Genomic DNA, 6,941 nt, shown 5'->3' on the forward strand with positions numbered 1-6,941 from the left:
GCGTTTTGCAATATTAAAATTAATAGACTTCTTTAACCCTAATAGATAGACTCTCTTTTCTCCTGCGCCAAAATTAATGCCCTTATTCGTCTTTTTGCACAAACCGCTATTATCAATCAGCTAATTTTTACCAAACAGGTCTACACAAACATCTAATCAAATCAGCTAATGTAATCAGCTAACAGCTACAGCTAATGTAATCAACTAACAGCTAACAGCTAATGTAATCAACTAACAGCTAACAGCTAATTCCCAAACAGGGCCAAAGGCTTAATAAATCATTTGATCCTTGAACTTGTCCATAAAGCTTATTGGTCATCAGAACTTTTAAAGTGTCTCAATAGCTCCCTTAACTTGTATAAAATATTCAATTAGCTCCTTAAACTTTCGTAAAATGTAATCAATTGATCATTTGATTAAAAAAAATAAATTAAATGTGGAATTTATTGGAAACAATGCTCCAAAAAGCAAAGGTTAGAATCCAGAGATCATAATTCAAAAAATTTCCATCATTTGGCATTGAGTAGAAGGAAGAAAAATACTCTTGTTCAATTGAAAGATGATCAGGATGTCTAGAGGGATTGGAACACAGGTTTGGATACTGCAATATCTTATTATTTTTAGGATATTTTTAAGTCTAATGACTCTGATGCTCATAATATTATTGCAAAAGTGGAGGCAAAAGTTTCGACCGAGCAAAATGCATACTTACCTCATCCGTATACAGCTAGTGAAGTTAAAATTGCATTTTTCAATATGCATCATGATAAGAGCCCTGTGCCTAATGGGTTTAACCCTTTTTCTATCAACGTTTTTGGGGTATTATAGGCAATCATGTTACTTCTTCTTGCTTGCAGTGGTTGAATTCTGGAGTCATTCATGATGATATCAATAATACCAATATTGTCTTAATTCCCAAAAAAGAATCTCTCGGTTAAAGTCTCGAATATCAGACCTATTGCTCTTTGTAATATCATCTACAAAATTATATCGAAAGTGCTTGATAATCGTTTGAAACATGTCCTGTCTAGTGTTATCTCTCAATCTCAAAGTGCTTTTTTTCGGGGTGTTTAATAACATATAATCAGGTCGCGAACTACAGTGATCGGTGTGGAAGCTCGATCCGGTCAGGGAGCCCCCCACCGAGTTGCATGATCTCCTTCGATGTCGTCTCTGTGTGGGGATCGGTCCCTGCAAACACTCCGAAGCTCAAGACAGTCAGAGGTCCTAAGCGAGGTGTCTAATTAAACAGTCGACGTGCTCAAGTTAACATATGCGTACCTCTATGGGATATCTTCTTGGCTTATTTATAGGCCCTTGCCATGGGCTTGGGGCATGCGATGGGCCCTTTGGTAAAGTAGGCCTGGTGGGCCATAAGTCATTTGCTGAATCAAGTAGTCCCCCCCGGAAGTCCATCGTCGAGTATTTCATGTGAGGTGTTATTGTCGACGTGCGTGCAGCGGGTCGCTCTTAAACTGGACCAATGGTTTAGTGCCTGTGGGGCCATAAGTGTTTTATGCATGCACCGTCAATCTGCTCATTGCTCCGTTCAAACGGTGCGATCAGTGCTATAAAAGAGGTGGGGGAGCGTTTAGACTTCTTTTTTCTCGGTGTAAAGTACTCTTCGCACGTATTCTTTTTAGCTTCCTAGTTCTCCGGCTTTCGTGACTTCGAGCAACACATTCTTGAGGGTCGCTTCTTGTGCGGGTGGGTGCGAAAGTGTTGTGTCTTGCCACTGACGTAGAGAGCGAGGTCAGTATCGTCTCTCCATCTTTTTTTGTCTATTTTTGTTTTCTTTTTAAACTTTTCTGGGGGGGAGAGGAGTATGTCTGAGGGTTCTTCACAAGGGACTTTAAAATGGTTGCCTCCCGTTGCCGTCGGTGATTTCTTGCTGCGAGACCCAGCGTGCAACCGTGCGCCTAAAAGGAAAACCAAAGCTAGTGGAGATTCTGAGGCCGATCCTCCGGTGAAGAAGACTAAGGTTCACCGAAAAGCAGTGTCGCGAGCTGAACCTAGTGTAGCCCGTCCTTCTGGTGGTGTAATTGTAGGTATACACGAGGTAGTTGTGGAGGTACCCAACGGTCTCATAAGAGAGGGAGAGAGTTTAAGGACGATGTACGAGAAGATGCAGGCCAAGGTATGGCCGCGGGGGCCAGGTGTTTTTGGATCCGACGGTAAACGCTTCGATAAGTCAAAGCGACCTAAACGGTCGGATAGCTATGTCGTCGAAGATGCGTATAGTACTGTAGTGTCGGCGGATCTGGCGTCTCTCTCAGCGGCTTACCAAATAGGTGAACCTTACGAGTTGGTTGCCCTAGATGCGGACGTGCAAGCTTGTCATATGGGGGAGGCGAATGAGCTTGTGGTGTATGACGAGCAGTTCGAGTCTGGGATGCGGCCCCCTTTGCTACCCTTCTTCGTAGAGGTGATGAAGGAGTTCGACCTCTGTCCTGGTCAGATCCATCCGAACGGATGGAGGATGCTAGTGGGGTTTTATTCTTTGTGTCGGTCAGCTAGGTTCCGAGCAACTGGCCTAGTCTTCCATCATTTCTTCAATCCAAATAAGGGTCCCCGCTCGCAGTATGTGACCTTCTCCCATCCGAAATTTAACATTCTCGGGGGTTGCAGGATAAGATCCATGAGTGGCGACATCGATACATCCTCGTTCGCCAGCTCCATAGTGTATTTGTTGAAACACCTTTCCACATGATTTTGATTTGACAAAATAATCCATGATTAAGAGGCAATTAAATTTAAGTGCTTTGATTTAATTGTACTAATATGTTTGTTCAATGTTGAGTATAAATATATATAAAAAAGTAAGACAGGACAAAGACAACATGATATCATAGCACAAGCTGAGTAGAGTGTAACTCAGCACAATAGAAGAAAAGTAATCTTCAGGAGAAATGCACGAAGATGAAACTGAGTGAAACGCAATTCAGTATCAAGATAAGAAAAGTCTTCTTAAAGCTTGCAGACGAAGCTGACCACGGAAGCTGAGTAAAAAATGCAACTCAGGAATAAAGAACTAAAAGCAACGTCAAAACAGTCAAGCTGAGTGTTCGCCAGGACAGCACGAAAGATCCGTTTGCTAGAAGACAAGATCCGACAACTGTCTGCACCAATAATAGGAACCTCGGAATTACGCACAGAGATGATTTTGAGATGCATGGGTCAAATGTCCATTAGCTAAAAGACGAATTGCACTAGAAGACGAACCTGCAGGAAAAAGATAACCCTGACGACTGTGAATTTTAGACGACGGGATTGGCCTGCAAAACTGAAGCTGACCAGAGCCTTGTCTCAAAAAAGAGCCGTTTGGATTCAACGGACAAATTCAAGATTCAAATCATTTCTGCTTCAGACCTCAACTATAAAAGGACATGATCATTCTTGGATCAAATGCCGCTTCACAACAAGAGAAAAATATACAAACAAAGCACATCAAAACAAAAAGAGATCTTACACCAATTTTCTATACTTGTGTAAAAGCTAGATTGATTTTGTAATCATCTAAGGTGTTCTTCATCTGAAAAGAACAAACTTGTATCAATTGTAAATTGAGAGTGTTGTGGTGAGTATTTGGTTTTAAATACTCAGTGGTAGAGAAATCTAAGTGTTCGGTTATAGCACTTAGTAGGAGTTGAGTAGACGAATAGAGGAAGGTACTCTTGCATATTCAACTGCCTTATAAACGGTTTGTGCTCTACCTTTAAAGAGCTCAGTATTGGATTTAAAAAGCCCGAAGGGACTCTAGGGACTGGACGTAGGCGGAGAGGCCGAACCAGGATAAGTCGTGCTGAGTAATCTCTAACTCTCTCTCAATATATATATATATATATATATATATATATATATATATATATATATATATATATATCTGTATGTGTTGCTTGTTATATTTACTCGGCATATAAATTGTTTAAACTGACACTGAGTAAATAAGAGTGCTGAGTTGGAAGCTGACCACAAAAGTGTCAATTCTCAACTCATATGTAAAATAGTTCTAGTCAACATCTAACTAGAGCTGTCTTACGCTACAATCGGTCGTGCTGACCAAAGCTGAGTCAATAAACTCAAGAAATTATATTAAGTCAGCATAATTAAATTTTGAAAAAGTTATATGAGTTCCTAACCCCCCTTTGGAACTAATCACATGGGACCAACAAGTGGTATCAGAGCCAAATAGCTCACTACTCAAAGATATAACTATCTTGAGCTGATCCCGATAAATGGCTGAGAACAGCACTCGTTTCCTTCCAGGGAACCAAACAACACAGATACTCCCTGAGGGATTATCAATTAGTCGGCCTTCCCTATTCTTTGGATCTAATTATACATTCTGGAAGAATAGGATGAAGAACTTTATTCAAGCCACAAACATGAGTGCATGGCTTGCAATAGTTCAAGGCCCATTCGTGCCATTTAAAATGGTTGACAATGAGAAAGTTGTCAAAAGCGAAACTGAGTGGTCAGAAGATGACCTAAGAAAATTACAAAATAATGCTTCGGCTATCAATATGCTTCATTGTGCTCTAGATGCTGCAGAGTACAATAAAATTTCAGGATGCGAGTCAGCACAGGAGATTTGGAAAAAGCTTGAAGTAACCTATGAGGGTACAAGCAAGGTCAAGGAATCAAAGGTGAACCAACATATGAGACTATACGAGCTGTTCGAAATGAACGACAATGAGGACATCTTTGGAATGAACGCTAGATTCACCAACATCATAAACGAACTGAAGAGACTCGGCAAGAACTTCACTGAAGAAGAACAAGTGAAGAAAATCTTGAGAAGCTTACCCAAGAGCTGGCAAGCTAAGAAAACGGCCGGGGAGTAAGCTCAAAACCTGACCACATATAAATACGACGAGCTGATCGGATCTCTACTGACTCATGAGATCTCTATGAAAAATTTTGAAGCAAAAGAAAAGTCAGAAGACAAGAAACAAAAATCATTTGTCATGAAAGCTGACTCAACTGAAGCTGACTCATCAGATGATGAGGAAATGGCCATGTTCACGAGGAAGATGAAGAAGTTGTTCAGAAAGAATGAAAAGAACAGCAAGAGGCCATTCAGAAGAGGTGATAGGTACAAAGCTGAGTCCAGTGACAAATACAAAAAGGATAGCTCCAAGCCTGTCACGTGCTTTGAGTGCCATCAAACTGGGCACATTAAGTCAAGCTGCCCTAATCTAAAGAAAGACAAGAAGGGAAGCAAAAAGGCAATGGTGGCCACATAGAGTGACAGCGATGAGTCAACATCATCTGAAGCTGATGCCACCGAGTCAGCAAACATATGCTTCATGGCCGATGACGCTGCTGACCACACTCGATCTGAGCAAGCTGACCTCTCTAAAGAATCTGAACAGGAGGAATACTCAAATGAGGTAACATCCTTAAATTTGCTTAGAAATGAAATGGTTAACGCCCTGAGTGATTTATATACACTGACTAAAAAGTGTAATAAGAAAATAAAGACACTCAACAGGCGGTGTGACGAGATTGAAGAGGTCAAACTTAGTGATCTCCGATATCTTCTCCAAGACAATTCAACTTTACACAGTAATATGGAAATCATGCATAAGTTTGTCTCGGAGGTCCAATCAGATTCTAAAAAACTGAGAAAGGATGTCACAAACCTACAGAACCAAATAAAAGGTTCAAATAAATCCTATGCTGAGTACTCAGGTACTGATCAGCATAGACAGTTCACTCAATGTGACTGTTGTGGGAAAAGGGGACACACAACAGATGTGTGTTGGTATAAAAAGCGGATTATCCAATGTGACTTTTGAGGTAAGAAAGGGCATACCACTAAGGTATGTTGGTATGCTCAGCACAATGGTGCTGATCTAAAACAAAGTCATCCTAAAAGGGTAACTTATTGTGACTTCTGTGGTAAACAAGGCCACACCATAAAGGTTTGTCGTCACAAATTAAAACATGACTTTGCACCTGTTTATGCTAACAAACGAGGACCCAAAAAGAATTGGGTACCTAAAGATGAATGATTCAAAATGCAGGTGAGCCTGAGGTGCGTGGAGAAGTCAAAACTTTGGTATATTGACAGCGCATGCTCGAGGCACATGACTGGTGATGAAACTCAGTTCATCACACTTGAGCTTAAACGAGGTGGCAACGTAAGCTTTGGAGACAATAAGAAGGGTAAGATAGTCGGGTCAGGTACTATCGGGGGTAACCCCACTATTGAGTCAGTCTCCTTAGTTAAGGGTCTCAAATATAACCTATTGAGCGTAGCTCAGCTGTGTGACAGCGGTAGATAGGTTATATTTGATGCTACTCAGTGTTGGATACTCGAGGGAAAAACAAACAAATTAATTTTAACTGCCCCTCGGGTTGACAATGTATACATGTTGAGTTTAGAAAAACAGTTTTCCAAAAATATATGCTTAGTATCTAAAGAGGACAACTCCTGGCTATAGCATAGGAGACTTGGTCATGTAAGCATGGACCTCCTTGCCAAACTAGCTAGAAAGTAATTAGTTGAGGGATTGCCCAAATTAAAATTTGAAAAAGATCAATTATGTAATGCTTGTCAGCAAGATAAACAAACGAAAAAGTCTTTTCAAAGTAAAAATATTGTCTCAACCAAGAGACCATTGGAATTACTACATTTGGACCTTTTCGGACCTGTCCAGCCACTCAGCTTGGGCTGTAAGAAATTTTCCTTAGTCATTGTAGATGATTTCTCTCGGTATACTTGGATCATCTTGCTGAGTAGCAAGGATGAAACATTTGAGATGTTCACAACATTGATTAAAAAACTTGAAAATGACAAAGACCTAAGAGTAGCTCATATTAGGAGTGACAATGGTGGTGAATTCAAAAATCAACAGTTTGATGAATTCTGTGAAGCCAGTGGTATTGACCACAATTTCTCTACTCCTAGAACACCTCAACACAATGGGGTTGTT

This window comes from Euphorbia lathyris, chromosome 8, assembly GCF_963576675.1.
Source record: "Euphorbia lathyris chromosome 8, ddEupLath1.1, whole genome shotgun sequence".
NCBI classification, from domain to species: domain Eukaryota; kingdom Viridiplantae; phylum Streptophyta; class Magnoliopsida; order Malpighiales; family Euphorbiaceae; genus Euphorbia; species Euphorbia lathyris.